This window comes from Emydura macquarii, unplaced genomic scaffold (assembly GCF_026122565.2).
Source record: "Emydura macquarii macquarii isolate MOO-44397 ecotype Brisbane River unplaced genomic scaffold, CSIRO-AGI_Emac_v2 contig_1477, whole genome shotgun sequence".
In the NCBI taxonomy this organism is placed as follows: domain Eukaryota; kingdom Metazoa; phylum Chordata; order Testudines; family Chelidae; genus Emydura; species Emydura macquarii.
In genome coordinates this window covers 3,509,169-3,525,609 of record NW_027131614.1, presented here as the reverse complement: position 1 = coordinate 3,525,609, position 16,441 = coordinate 3,509,169, and positions in this window count along the sequence as shown.

Sequence of the window (16,441 nt, the reverse complement as noted above, 5' to 3'; positions counted from 1 at the left end):
TTACCCCATCTGATCAATTAGCAGACCATGGAGTCAGATAATTGATGTATGACCCTCAAACATTCGATTTAGCGAAACATTCAAATATTCTGGTTCTAACTGAAGCTTGACCAAACTTAACTAAACCACTTTCATCTAGAAATCTCAGAAGAACATTCTCACATGAGATTTCCTTTACTTGTAAATTCCAGCTGGATTGCAAATCTCACAACAAAAACACTTGCAATATTTCTGTATACCCACTTCTAGTGGTATTATTGTATTAACAAAGCATGTCTTGTCTATGTTTGTTCATATAAGTCAAGACCTCTGGATTTCCCATTTCTTATTGATGGACCCAATGTATAAAAATACCTCATATATTTATGCTCTCTCTCAACTTTGCCCTCCATTGTATGAGGAGACCTCAGAAATGCCAGCTGACTTGTTTGGATTTAAATGTCTATTTCCCTTCCACTTCCTCAACCTGACCCATGTTCTTTTATTGCCAGCCATAGCCTAGTCTGCCTTTCAAAGGGGTTAATTGCTAATTAAAAATCAAGCCAGACTTGCAGTACACTTCCATTTGAGATAGTCACTCTCCTAATAACAATTTGACCTTTTGTGTTTTTTTGGGGAAAGGGGTATAATTCAAAATTTAATACAGGGTTCTGAATTAATAAGTATCTGTGGCAGATGCATTTATCTGTGCTGGAAATAGGGAAAGTACTTAAAAGCTTAGAAGAAAAGAAAGAACAAGAAACTCCTATAGTGGGAGAGAATTTAGAGTGACTTCACAACACAAGGACAGCCAGCAGTGATTTATAATACAGTTGTCCCATTCTGACAGCAGTGCCACACCTCTGCTGGGCAGTGGTAGCTGTCTGGGGCCTTGCAATATTACAGATCAGCTTCCTAGTGGAGAAGAAATCAGTGAAATGGAGACTGGCTGTATTCTAAATATAACTTCTTTCATTTACACACATACACCAGTCCTGCAACAGCAATGGTCAAACAGGAAACAGGCAATCCCTGCTTTCAGGAATCTCAGTCAGACACTAATGCCTTGTTCCCAACTCTGCCTCAAAAACTGACTAAGTAGAGACTAACCAAATACTCCTGCTGCTCATGCAGTTCCCATTTGAGGGACCACTAGTTTGCATGCCTAAAACTAAAACCTCCATAGTTTGCCTTGCATGGTCTAAATCTAACACCACCATAGTTTGTCTTCCCAAAACTGAATATTTGCTCACATGCTAAAAAAGAGAACTCAGAAGACTACATTTAACAGCAGCATGGGATAACGGCTGGTCATAACAAAAACTTTATATTAATATCATTGTTGGTTTGACAGTTGCTTGATCCACCTTCCAGAAAAAGTGACTGGGAATCTTACCCTTTAATGGGATTTGGATCAGGCCCAATGACAAATGACAGTCTTCAGTACCTGGACTTCAGGAAGTCCAGCAAAAATAGTAACCAGGGTAAGCGTGATGTTGATTAGGGTTGTATGGAATATACAGTGAAATTTGATAAAATATCTCGAATCTGAGTTTAATTTCTATTTCATGAATTTTGGATCAACTTCATCCAAGATCTATGAAGTGTTTTCAGCTTGTTTTAACCAAAAATAAGAATGAAAATGAAGCACTATTCTTGCTCCCATCCCCACTCGCAAACACTGTCTTATTTGCTTTTGGGATGTCTAGAAAAACATAAGAAAATTAGTAAAAGAAAGGCAGTTATGTTTTATTTTAAAAGGCAGGGAACAGGGAGAAAAAGAAAAAGTCTTTTAATGAATGTGCAAAAGGATCTACATGCAAAGTGCCAATGGGACATTTTGCCTTTTCACAGCTGCTACAAAAAGAAGCAATACAAATATTCCTTCTCTATTTAGCATTTCCTCCATTTTTCCCTTGCAGAAAAACACATTTTGCCAGTAAAACTAATTTGCATTGTAGAAAGATGAAACCTTTGTTTCTGCCATAATTGCAGCATAGGATCAGAGGGGAATGAATGTTCAATTACAAATGTATCAGAAGACACTGGAAACTTGCACAATGTTTCTTTTCACATCTTGGCCAGCATAGCTAGATTATGCAGTTACTATCCATAGTAATTTAATATTATTACTTAAAAGAAAGTCCAAGTCAGCCAAAAACATTCAGGTCAGCAGGTGTTTTACTGACTAATAACATCATTATAGTGACAAAAGTCTGTTGATGGATTAACATAATATAGAATCAGACTGAACCAATCTCATATATTAATCAAGAGAGAGCACCAACCATGCTAAAATGGTTCAAGAGGTCTAACAAAATAGCATATACTATAAAATTGCATGAAATACAACCAGCAGCATTGGGGGAGTGCCAGAGATGGGAGGGTACAGGAGTGGGTGTGGCCAGAACGCACAGGGCCCTGTTACTACTTTAAGATATATCTGGTGCTAAACCAGTGCATGCTCCCTCAGGGCCATTTTTAACTGCCTCAGTTTCCCAAGTGCACCCAGCGCTGCTCCAGCACACCTAATGATTCCTTTTCAATAGCACAGAATGAAGTGTAGGCCTTGGATGAAACATTACATTTAGATAATTCTGCTTTAAATTTGTTGAGGGTGTGCATCTCTTATCTTTAAAGATGTGCTTGAATGCTTGCTGAATCATGGCTTTAGTGCAGATTAGCAGAGCATCCACTGGAAGGTGAAACTACAGTCATTCAGAATACTCTTTTTCTTATTACTACTCTTCCTTTTTACCTTCCTTTTTCTGTGTTTATTTTCGACATGGTCCTGTGCCACAGAAATAGTATCAATTAGACATTCAGGCCCGGGTCCTGAAAACACTTAAGCACATACATAACTTTAATCATAAGTAGCCCTATTGACACCTTTGCACCTATTCACATGAATACAGTTATGCACATGCTTAAATGTTTACAGAACTGGGACTTAAGACAATATATTTATTGAACATTACATACGTTCCAATTGCTACAAAAATACAATTAGACTGAAAAGTACAATTGGCTTGACCCTTAGTGACCTTTAATGTGTAAGAGCCCAGGCCCTCATTAAGGATATTAGAACGCTTTCCTTCGTCTGTCATTTAAGACTCTGCAGTTTCTTTGTATTACAAAGCAGCTGCACAAAACAGGCTCAACTTGATGCCGAGGCTTAACTTTGAACATCATATGTTCCCTGAGGAGGAACTTTCAGATAGAGGGGTGTCCCAGAGATAAAGCTCAAGGACTGGGGCAGATAGAGAACATTGTTTGTTAAGCAATTTTCATGTGTGTGAGACTCCAGAAAGAGACAGAGGCCTAAGACAGCTGCTTCTTGGGATGGGGCTGTGGAGCTTTACCTAAGTTTCTGCAAGAAATTATCAAAATGTCCTCTGTTCAAGGAAATATTTTGTAAATCAACTAATTATTCAATGAAAATATTTGATTCTTCAGCACAGATTTCTGCTCCACATGGAAAAATGACCTGCAAGCTTCCAAAATGTGCTACTGCTTGGCAAAGAGGTAACAATATTATACTGTAGCAGCTATGTAATAAGAAGGTAATAGTGTTACACTTATGAAATAAACAGCAGGATCTTATTCAGGGGACAAGGCAGTATGCCGCGTTTATTATGAATACAGAAAATATTTGAAAAAGCAATTGCCTAAAACACACTTACGCACACACACACAAACACACACTTCTGCAGGAGGGATATAATTACCAGCCTTTGTGTTGCTCGAGCTGAATCACTGGCCAAGTGACTCAGACATGAGGACGGAGCCAGGCTCTGTCGGTTGTGATACAACGCTCCTTGGGGTCTGCAGAACGAGCCCAAAGTCCAGGTTTCTTCTCCCCATTTTTATACTTATCCCTCCCCATTCGGGTCTATAGATTTTGTCATGTCAGATAGTCTCCTTGTTTCATGTAATCATCAATTACATTTGATATCACAAGTGTGACAGCTTTCCCATTATTCTTTCATTCCTGTTTCGCATTTGGTCTTGTTCTTGTCCTTGGGTGTTAACTCCCCAGTTTTCTGGGGCTATCTTGATGTTTGGCCATCTGGGTTGTAAAAGTTCTTTAAGCATCTTCTCTTCCTCCTGCCCTTGGAGGCTGAGAACCATTACCTCAGCAATTACTTCCTTGCCGTCTTATCTCAGCAGACTCAGACTGCATTCATTCCTCATTCATACTTACTAAAAATCATTACATTCTTATTCCATTACATTGGTACATTATCTTATACTTACTTATTAACATAATAAAATCCTTCTACCTACACCAATTCTATTAATACCAATTTTACTAAAAGGAAATAAAAGAAATCTTATTTGCCCTCTCATTGCCCCATGATTTACACATCAACCACTTTCCCTGATACACATTGGGCACTTCACTTGTAAATTATCACAATTAGATTTCAGGATGTTCCCAAACATTCATTCATAGATGTTTACAAACAGGGCCCCAATGTGTCATAAATGTTAAATCACAAAATGTTTAGGCAGGATGTTCCCAACCATATGTTCAAGCAGTCAATTATCATAGTGGAGCCTGGGGTGGCATGAACAAACAGTCAGTGTGTCCGGAACATCCCTATCTATAATGCCTAGTTTTGTTCTTTCTCGGTGTGAGGATTAACCCTTAAGCTTCAAATATGTATCCATGATCTGGGCCTGCTCTGGTTCAGGCCTACATCACAGTGCTGGGGCCTACAATAGCTGTATAATACGATACATACATATGAATTTAACACCATTTGATCAGCTTGGGTTCTACAAATAATAATCAAATGGTGGTTAATATGCTAAAGACATCTTATTAATTCTTGAGATGTCTTTAGATACTAGAGTTAATAAATTAAATCCCAATTAGCTTTTGATGTCTGAGATCCCGAAATTGTTTAACAGATATTTAGATACATTACTGGCTGCACCTTGAAATTATTAATTAGGACTTAACATATACTGTCATATTAAATTTAAATTAAATCCTTAAAAGAGAAAGTGTGACTAATGGGGACAGTGATGCTGTTGTAGAGAGTTTTCATGAAAAGTCATAGTCCTGGCATAAAGACAACTTGATGTTGGATAGGTAGAACAGAGACTATATATAGCATACCACTAATCAGAAAAGTCTATTATATTTGTTTCAACTTTCCCCATTTGTTAGTTAGGGTATGCTGCATCGGCATTCCCACCCACACCATTCATTTATATAAATAACAAAAAGATGCTTAGTGGCTTGTAAATATGTTGAGACAACTTCCTGCCCAAAAGTCCTGAAAATCTAAATGGACCAGGATTAAAGATGAGAAGAAAGGGATGCAATGAATAAGCGAAGTGATGGAGGTGATGTATAGTAGGCTTCTTTTTGAGTCTATGACTTGTGTGTGATTTCCTCCACCATCACCACTCAGCCGTACACACTACCACCACCTCCTCATTTGTCTCAGTGACTTCGTTGTATTTAAGATTTTTGTGATGGACATTTAGCAAAGATAGAAGACAGGTCAGTGACTTATATTGAGCTCCCCAGGCACTGTTCTTCAGAGCTGTGCAACTAATTTAATAAGGAACAGTGAAGACAATGAATTAACCTTTTTTTTTTTTTTCCTGTTAGCAAATTATCCATGAGCAATTCAGAATTTTTTTGCATTTATTCATTATTCAAACTTATTCAGGTTTCAGTCATGAATACTCCTGCTGAATAGTTCAAAATTTGTCTTCTTGTGAACATTTGCCAACATTAACTTCAAATGTACTATTTCTGCACACATATCTTCAGCAGAGTGGCTCATTAGAATATTAGTGAAGAATGAACACAAAGACATTGAAGTTCAGGCACAAATTTTCAAAAGACTGGGTTGATAATATACACACTCTTTTGGTGCATCTGATTTAGGTGTATAAATCCCAGCGTCACAGGTCTATGGATACAGTACACAGCCCAAAAGGAAAACAAGAACAAAATTATGGAACTCTGCAGAGTATTAACTTTACACATAAAGTTCAGTTCATAGATAGGGAGACATGCTTTCTGATATAATATGCCTGGAAAATAGTAAGCTTTTGAACTTTTTTTTAAATGTTAACTGGGATGGTAGTGGCAATAGCTAATCTGCTTACTCAAAGGTAATGTTTGTAATCAATTGATCATGAAACACAGGGTTAAAATGCAGGATTTGTTGGGTGTAAACTAACCAAGACAGATTGCTATCCTTCCTCTTTTTGAAAATCTCCAGTGAAGGAGATTCCACAACCTTCTGAGGCAGTCTGTTCCATTATCCTACTCTTCTTACAGTTAGGAAGTTTTTTTCTGAAATTTAATCTAAATCTGCTATTGTGTAGTTTGAACCCATTTCCTCTTGTCCTGTCCTCTGGCAAGATAGACCAACTTTTCTCCATCTTTTTTATGGCAGCCCTGCAAGTATTTGAAGACTTCTGCCATGTCCCCCCCTTAATCTTCTCTTTTCCAAACTAAGCATACTCAGTTCCTTCAGCCTTTTGTCATATGCCTTGCATTCCATCCCTTCAATCATCTTTGTCACTTGCCTCTGGACCAGGTGCATCCCTTCTCTAGTGTGTGGCAGCAGAGGTGAGAGTAGCTCGTAATGTACTTTATTTTAGAAACTTCCTCACTTTTGTATGAAGAATATCATTAGATTATGATCACTGCTAGACTTTTATCTGGCCTTAATTTTGTGCGTGGGCCAAATTAGTACATTTGGCCAAATATGGGGTTTACATTAGATTTGAAAGAAAAATTGAATGACAAATTTCAGAGACAGGGGGGAGGGAAGCTGTTTGCCCCTTCATTTCACCCAATTTTATTTATTTAGAGGGTGTGTGTGTGTGTGTGTGTAAGATTTCCAGTTAGTTTTTGATTACACAGATAAGGAGGATATGCAGGGCCAATCTAACCTTAATGCTTGTATGCTTAATTTCCCAGATCATGCATTAGATTATACCTGCATTTTTATAAATATGAAAAGCTAGGTGTTTTCTGAATTGAAGATGTTATTTAATCTTAAAATAATTGTTAGGGTTATCATTTTGACTTTGAACTCCTAGATGTTATGACATTTAACTGTATTAATGTATTATTGTTCTATAACAAACAAAATTGCACATATCATGCTTCAAATAAAGGAAGATTTTAATTCATCACTTTTTATGTCAGATAAAGGAGATTAAATGTCTATAATGGGTTTACACTATAATCCACAGGTAAAACTGGGATTCATGAAAAAGGATTCTTGCTATAGTTTTATTAAAAAAACTTTCTTGTTACTTTCAGAGATTAAGTGCAAGGACTATAACTGACATACCTGATGTAGCATCAGAAAGAATTTCTGTGGTTTTCTTTTTATAGATCTGCCAGTAACACTAATGGAAGAGTTGTGAGCTGAACAGTTTTGAAAGGTTTAGTCTTTGCAGTTTATGAGTTTGTTTAGGATTTGCTTTCAGAGGAAAGTGCATACTAAGTACACATTCTTTTACCTCTTGATTTTAGTGGATACAGAAATCACTGGCAGATACATCTTTATGGAGTTGGCGTAAGTTATGGTTGATATGAACCATAGCATTGCAGATAGGTCTGAGATAATGGTGGCTATTAAATAAAATATGTCTTTTGAAGCCTTTGATGCGGTTACCTAACTAACTTCAGAGTAACAGGAAATACAACATCTTTTACATATACAAACGTTATTTTCATGCTCAGTTTTCTAATGAGGACAAAAGTTAAGAAATCAAAAGGTGCAAATTATCAAGAGATAGTAAGCCAATTTGTACTAGGCAACAGGAGATAATGTACAGTTTGTACTCTATTCCCAGAAATCAGCATTGCAATTAAGTCATGAACTGGTCTGCAACATACACCCACTACCAGTGTCACTTAAGTCACATGAATCCAAAATTAACCTCTCAATTTGAGAGTTCTGTGCAGGGTCCTGTCGTGCTTCTTTTTTAGATAAAATGGCCAAAGCTAAATCATATTTCAAGGGACTGTTCTCTCCTTGACTGACACAGGTGTGTAACCTCTAATAATGTTAATACTAAAATTCATAGTTTGCATTGGTATCACATTCAGATTAACCCACGAATGCCAACAGTTTCCTGCTTTTTATTTATTGTTAAAATGGATAGTGAAGGAAAATTAACATTTAAAATGCTGTCACTGTCTGTTTTCCACTATGGGATTTGTGATAGAGGTGCTCAGATATTACTGATTAGTGTAGCATAAATTTTCAGATTAAGCCTGTTCCAAAGTCCATTGAACTCAATGGGAAGAACACTATTGACTTCAATAGGCTTTGGATCAGGTACATTAATAGCATCTGGATGAAACCAGATGATTCTCTTCATTATCCTAATTCCTGGCTTTCCAATGCTTTCCCCTGTGGAACAAAGGAATACAGCTTTCTTTTGTGCTAATGGAGGGAAAAGTAGATTGAGCAGTAGGAAGAGTGCACGATAAGTACACTTTTGTGGTAGTGCACACACCCAATACAATAATAATAGAGAGGTCAGCTGCAATATCATTTTAGTAGACATTTATGAAGATTTTTAAAAGACTCAATTCCACAGAAAGTATTTCCAGAACGTTTATACTAGACTCTTATTATAAACAAAACAACACTGTTCATGAAATTTTAAGTTAGTGGAACAGCGATTGGAATACATAACAGCAGTAGATGTTATGGTTTAGGTTTATGGTTAATTCTTCCCTCTTTCTTGTTATAATACATAGAATTTTATATAATGCATAATAGAAACCTTCTCCTATTTCATAGATTCAAATATTTTTGGTAACTATAGTCATTATCCATCAAACTTCAAATCTGGTCTAAGGATCATTTTTGTTTTTCAGGAGGACTTCATAGTTTTCATACATTTTAAGGCCAGAAGGGACCATTATAATCATCTAGTCTGACCATCTATATAACACAGGCTGTAGAATTTCATCCAGTAATTTTTTGGAAACTCATCACTTCTTGTTGAGCTGAAGTGTATATTTGAGAAAGACATCCAATCTTGATTTAAAGACTCCAAGTGATGGAGAATCCACCACTTCCCTAGGTAAATTGTTCCAATATTTAGTACCCTTGCTATTAAAAATGAGCATCATATTTTCAATCTCACTTCACCTTTTATCCATTAGATCTTGTTATGTCTTTGTCTGCAAAATTACAGAGTCCATTATTCCATCATAACATTCCTACCTCAAATCAACCTGATTTTTTCTTTGTGGTACCCTCTTGTCACTATCCTTGTCCAGCAGTAGCAGCAGCTTTCATTAATTGCTCATTATACTGCCTATTCAGGTTCAATATGTAAGAGGGACATCAGAAAATAAGAACGACTAATGCAAGGTTTCTTAAAGGTATACAAATGTCATTGCTGATGGTGCAGAATGCAGGAAGACAATTGAGTCAACATAAAAGAAAATCCTTATTTGTGAGGAATCACGTTTAAACAAAAACCGGTCCAGAAACCTTTGCATTCAAAAGTAGTACGAATGCCTATATAGAGAACTAAAAGAGAGCCACCTGTGGTTACAGCTTTATGATACATTGTAGCAGATGAACAAGCACTAGACCATTACTTGTTATATCATTAGTTCAGAAGAAATAAAGTATGTCCATGATACATTTTGAAATGTGAAAGAATAACTGTTCATGAGTTGTCCAAGCACAAATTAAAGGGGAAATCCAGCAGACACTTATACATATGTTACTACTTATATGCATAAAGTTACCCATGATCTCAATGGCTGCTGCTGGGTGCTTAGCACTTTTTAACATCAAATCACTTGTTCAAATGCCTAAATATGGATATAACAACCTAATTTAAGGCTCCTATTGATTACATTCTTAGACTTCATTTATATTTATTTTGTTCAATTAAAGTTTTTTTTTTAAATTAAAGTAGCTGACTTATTTCTACATTTAGGCCCTAATTTTAAAAACACTTTAAACATGCTTAACTTTAGCACTTGAGCAGTCTCATTGACTTCAGATTCTTAAAGTTATAAGTTATGTGTATAAGTTTTGCAGGACTGGGGCCTTATATTTTCAGGTCACTGTCCATTACTACCTTTAACTGTTGTGATGCCCTCATTTTCTATTATCTATAAATAAATTGGGTCAGATCCTCCCCAGGTGTAAATTGACATCACTCATTTGAAAGGAGCTACATAGCGATTTATACTAGCCAAGGATCTGAACAGCCATTTAAGTGCATCTGGCAGCTTTTTCCATCTTTTTTCCAGATGGTATTTTAGCTACTCACTAACTCTAAAATTAGAGGCTTATCAATACAAAGACCCAGTCAGATAGATTTTGATCTTGAAGTAAAAAGAGTATAGCTTGCTACTATCATGTTGAAGTTTTCATATGTGTATGTTAGCCACTCCCATCTCACATTATTCTTTTACATTAGAAGTCTAGCAAAAGGTAGTTTCAGAGAACAATCTTCGTTCATTAATTAGTTTCCTAGACCATCTCAGCACGTAGCCACACACCAGATTTTCCTAAATGACTTAACTGCTCGTGAAAGGAACTATTTGACAGCCCTCCAGACTTTGCTCCTCTACCCACACAAGGTAGAACATAGAACAGAATATATAGAAGCATCCTTTACTCTCTCTCTGTCTCCCTCAATTCAGTTCTGAGAGGACCATCTCAAGGGGCAAGAAGGTTGTTTGCTTTCCATCTGCATTCACCCCTTGGCAAGAGTGTTAAAGTTAAATAAGAGTGCTCGCTAATATTATTGGTTGTGGGACTGTTAACACCTTTTCACTAGGAGTTGGACTGACATTGATAATTTCACAAGGCCACCAAATAAGCTGTCACTCTAACAAGTTTCAAACATTATCTACAAGGGCTGGCTCAGACTTGTGACCTGGGGATGAACGGCTTTGTATGTTATTATTGCTGCCCTAAGTCATCTAGTCATCCTTTAATAGTTGTGTACATGATGAATGTCATCTGAAATGTTATTTATCTCCCTGCAGCTACTGTGTACCTTCCATGTTAGTTCAAATAAAATGTAGCAAGCTGATCATTAAAGTTTATTTTGTGTGCTCTTTCACATGTCCAACTCATCAAGGTTCACTCAGTGATCTGTGAGGCAAGCAATTCTGTCTGTCAGCTTTCCTCACACATCCAGGAAAAATAAGCACAACGGAAGCTGTCTTCAAGCAATATTCACTTCTGATTTGTTACTTTTCATCCCAGACTTGGGCTATGCCCCATTACCTCCCATACACTGTTACAGCATTTGGATCTGTCAGAAAAAAAATAGAGGGAAAGAAATGTTCTAGTTATAGTTATAGTGCAGCAAATAGGGAACTTATTGAACTTATTTAATGATTTACCTATACAATTCATAGTTAAATCTCTGAAGTTTCCCAAATGTTGTAGTGCTAGTATTGTGCTATTTACCTATCAAAGAAAAGGTTACTTGACAATTGAAAGTAAGGTGTAGAGAGATTCCAAGTTTGGAAAACATGATTATTTGCAAGCAGTTGTAGCCCTCACCAATACATTTAAAAAAAAATAAATAAACAGACAGATAGCCAACTTAAGGACTGGAAAAATACACGAAAAATGGTCGTAGATTTGTAATGCTGTAATGAGACTGCACCCAGTGGACCCTAAAAGGCGTATTGCTGATACAATATCATGCATTATCTTGTTGAAAAGTCTTTAGAATCTCACAGAAAGTTCTGAGACCTCTTGAAATATATTTTATAGTAGTAATTAAAATCTTTAATGGGTATGGCTGCTTTTCATGAGGAAGACTCAGCTCTGAACAGCTGCCTTGCCTTACTGAGCTGATGGAGAATCTTCAGAAGTAGTAGCAGTATCCTCTTTCTACTGGTAGTTGAGACTGTCACCACTTGCTGATAAATTTAAAGTAGCCTCAAGGAAACTGTTTCTTGTTTGCATATATAGGGATAATAAACTATGATTTTTCCAGTTAATATCAGTGAACAACAGAGTCAACTGCTGCACTGAATGATAGCACTCTGAAGCACCCTATTATAATAGATTTCTTTTATGAGAGTGGCGGGTTGTTGTACAGGTCCACTCATGACTATGGATGCTTTTATTAGTGGTAAGATGTACAGCTTCACAAAGTCCCTTTCACTCCTTTTACCAGTTAAGTTTCTATGCAAGTTAATAAACTTAAAACAATAGTATAACAATTACACAGCAGTACAAGGAGATCCAAGGTATAACCAACCCACTTCAAACAGTATACATTTACTAACTTTATTACAGTCCCAGTATTCCATCTCTTAATGCTCCCAAGTGAGGGACAGATACTTTAGAGGGTCCACTGTGTCTTAGAAAGCAGAAAGGAGGTAGCAGACAAAAACATGAAGATTGCTAACTAATTACTAAAAAAATATTTAAAAGACACCCTCTTGCCTCCTAATTCAATAACATGCAGCTGGGAGAAAAGATCATAAAAAATGAGATGTGTATATAGCCCTGGAAAATAGTGAAGGGGGAGGGAGAAACCAATGATGTCAGTGTGATAGCTATGGCAATTTCCTGCCTTATCCTTGGGAAACCTTATTGAATTAAGGCTCCATTGTATTAAATGAATGGTTTAGGTATTATTGGAGTCCAGGATTGTATGTAACCTCATGAATGGGGATGTGAGACTTGGGGGTTCAAAGGACTGTATTGAATGATGTGCAAGACAAGAATAGACTTTGGGAACAGAAAAGTATTAAGTGGCTTTCCTGGAGAATATCTAGAGGGAGATGAATGCATATTCTTCACCTCTGCTTATGAAAAAACCCAGCCTTTTGAAGCTATTCACTGAGGAGTGGGCCATTATCTGCTGATCACCTGTTACATAAGGCCAAGATCAAAGGCCTAAACTGTATAAAGGAAAGACTGAACTATTCGTGGTTGTTCTGGTTCTGAATCTGAGACCGTTATTAACTTGTAATCATAAGGATAACCCAGTTGACACCTACCCAAGCCAGAGGTTGGAGTTGGGTTGACTGCCAGCTAAGCTTGTTCGCATATGTATTGTTTTAATATGTTTTCTCTGTAATGCTTTCCCCTCAACAATAAGTGTGTTTGCTTCTAAAGAACTGTGTACTGATTTGTACCTGTGGGCAATTATATTATCCATAACCCCTGGAAAGAAAGCAAAGAACAGATAGCGGCCTTTTAGGCCATTTAGCTTAGTAGGGATATCACAGTGTAGTCAGGGAACTGTGCAGCCTAGAAAAATCATGGTCAGGAGGACAGAGACTTGGGTCTCTGCCCAAGAGAGGTAATGTTTGGGATCTGGAAGCTCAAAGTAGATGCTCTTGGTGGACCATATGGGGAATACTGGTGCAGTTACCCTGATTTATGACAGTTGGTCTACATGTGTTTGAAGGGTAAGAATACTAAGGAAACAGAGAGGGCAATTGTATATGGGAAGTATAGGCATTGTGAGATGCAAAGGGAAGAGGTTAAAAGAAAAATTTAGGCTGATTAGTGAAAGAAAGAAGTTTTCCCGATAGTGAGATGGATTATGATAGAAGGTTGTGGGCCAAAAAGGATGAAAATTTCCTCACTTAAAATGCATAAACATTACAATGCAAACTCTAAAGGTAGAGCCCCCTATTGTGAGGGAGCTGGACAGGGCCTTCCTCTTCTCAAACTTCCATAATATTGTGACTCAGGGTTAGACTAAATGGGAATTATTTCTCTTAAAGTTTAAAAGGAGAGATAGTCACCCAGTAGAAGTGAACACTAGTGAACTGTAATACAAATACTCCCAGGGCCAGAAATGAGAAAAAAAAACAGAGGAAAGGGCAGATGTAGAGGTGGTATCTGTCTGGCATATGGCCGCCCCACCTGGAGGTCCCTCCTGCAGCAGGCAGTGGCATGACAGGCATACCTGTCTCACTTACCCCTCTCAGGTTACTCAATAACTTCACTTTGAGCATCTTTGCTTCAGTGCTACCCTTTCCTGAGCTCATTTATTACAACATATGCCAAATAGTTCATAACAAGTGTCTGAGACATGTAGTCCATTTCTCACTCCATTGCAGTCGTAATTAAAACTCAAGGCATCTCATCCCTCAATGCCCCACATACCTCTATCTTTGACCACACCCAGACTCCATCCGTCCTTCCCTGTCCTTGTAGCAGGAAAGCCATGCCAGCTCTCCCAACTGGAGGGCAGCCCTGCTTTTCCTATTAGGAACCCCCACAGCCTCTCTGCTGGGAGCATCATAGGAGGTGGTCGGGGGCAGGGACTCCCTCACTCCCCTGGCCCTCTCACAGTTGCTCTGGGTCCAGTTCTCTGCCTCTGGAGCTGTCAGCAGGTACTCTTCTCTGCTGCTCCCCTGCCTTCAGCCTTCTCCAACCCTTGGCTCCAGCTCAGAGCCTGCAGGCAACTCCCTCTGCTACTTTTGCTGCCACCACCACTGCCTCCTCTCATTTGGGGACAGCAGCCAGCAAACCTCAGCTAGCTCTTCTGCCTTCAGTCTTTGCCCCAGGAACTACCTTCTGTTGCCTTCAAGGACAGAGCCAGTCCCCTGGACTCTGACAGCAATCAGCTGCCTTTCGTGACTGAAGCACTCTGCTCTGATTTACTGGAACTCCCTTGTGGGTCTCTTCCTGATCTTTTATAGCCCATGGGTGCTGCCCCACCCTCTTAAGTGGCCAAATGGGAGCACCTGTTTGGCACAAGGGAGCTGGACCTACCTAATTTACTGGGGCCAGTAATCCTGTGACTTATTCTGATCTCTTGATTCATAAACCACTAATTTGGATTTACTTTAGTGATTGATATGGCGTTTAGCTCACCAGAGCTAATGGAGTCCTTTTGTTGTAGAATTCTCTTAGGCCTTGTCTATGTGTGAAAGATTTTTCAATATAACCTTCATGTGACTTTAAACCAATATCGTTCTATCAGTATAAGCCCCCTGTGTGGACTCTCTTATTCTGGTAAAAAAGAGCCTATTCCAGGTTAGCTAATGTCACTTGGGAAGGAATTTAAGTTATCCTAAAAAAGGTATTCTTTCACCAGAATAAGAGTGCTCACCCAAGGATTATACCATAGCCTGGAAAACTTTCACAAGTAGACAAGACTTTAGTTATCTGTACTGTTCTCCCTACCAGTCCATTCTCCTGGGGAAGTAATATGTTTGAAATTATAATGTTTCTTAAAAGCTTGGAACTGAAAGCTTTCAAACTGCGCTCTGTTTTAGTGAGGATTTTTTTTTAAATACCAAAATAAGAACAGTTGTCTGTTAATTTGTTTATTGACTGTTAAGTTGTATGAGTCTAATTGGAAGTAGAATTTCTACAAATTTAGAAAAAGAGTCAATTCAATAATATTTTTATATTCCTTTTCTAATCGTGGGTCCAGTGTTATGCTTTTTCAAGGTATCTCAAATAATGATGTCAGTATGAAAGATTCTTTGAGTTTTGTCTTTCTGGTCATTCTGCAAGACTCACATGATTCCACCTTTCTACCCATGGTAGATCACTGCCATGACCTCTGAGATCAATACTAGCATTTTGTGATGGCCTAATATCCTGCATGTATCCTTCTTAATAGGTCATCCTATAAGAACTGGTGGTCTACTACATAACTGTGATAAGCAAGCAGACCCTCAACTTCAGAGAGTTCCTCTCTTATTTCATGGAAGTCACAGGCTGAATTTGGGAACTCTAATACATAATTTGGCCAAAGATATCTTGTAATGATTTAGATGAAGTTTGAAGATATTTCACAGCACTATCATGTGATAATGGTAAAGAATCACAGAAAGAGCTGCTTACTACCAACAATGTGGGCTTGAGACACTCAGGAAAGTTAATTTGAATTAACTTGGAAAATGGAATAGTTAAACAGAATTTAACCCCCCCTTCCACATTTAAATCCTTAATTCATTTTGAAAGTTAATTAAGATATATCAAATTAAGACCACTTCAATTCTTAATGAGTGTTCACACAGGGGTTTTACATGGTTTAATTAATCCCTGCGAAGTTAAGTTACACACTTCAGGCCTGGGTGGGGAGGCTTAGGGAGGCTCCACATGCTAGGACTGAAGCTGAAGCTGAAGCCTGAGTCCCATTGCCTGGGGCTGAAGCATGTAATTCAGCTTCACAAGCCGCCTGTGATGTGAGGTCCTGGGCAATTGTCCTTCTTGCCACCCTTAATGCCGGCCCTGGTGACCCAACCTAAACCCATTCTGTGACCCTCAGTGGGGTTGCAGCCCCCAGGCTGAGAAACACTGCTGTAGAAGACCTTTCTCCCAGCCTCCACCTGGCCTAGTTTCTTTCTACAGTATACATATCCTCAACAGAGTAATTATGGAGTAATATACAGTCCAACTCACATATGATAGTCACATATTTGAAAATGGAAGTCTACAGATTTTTGCACATATATAGAACTTTTTATCTGCAGATCTAT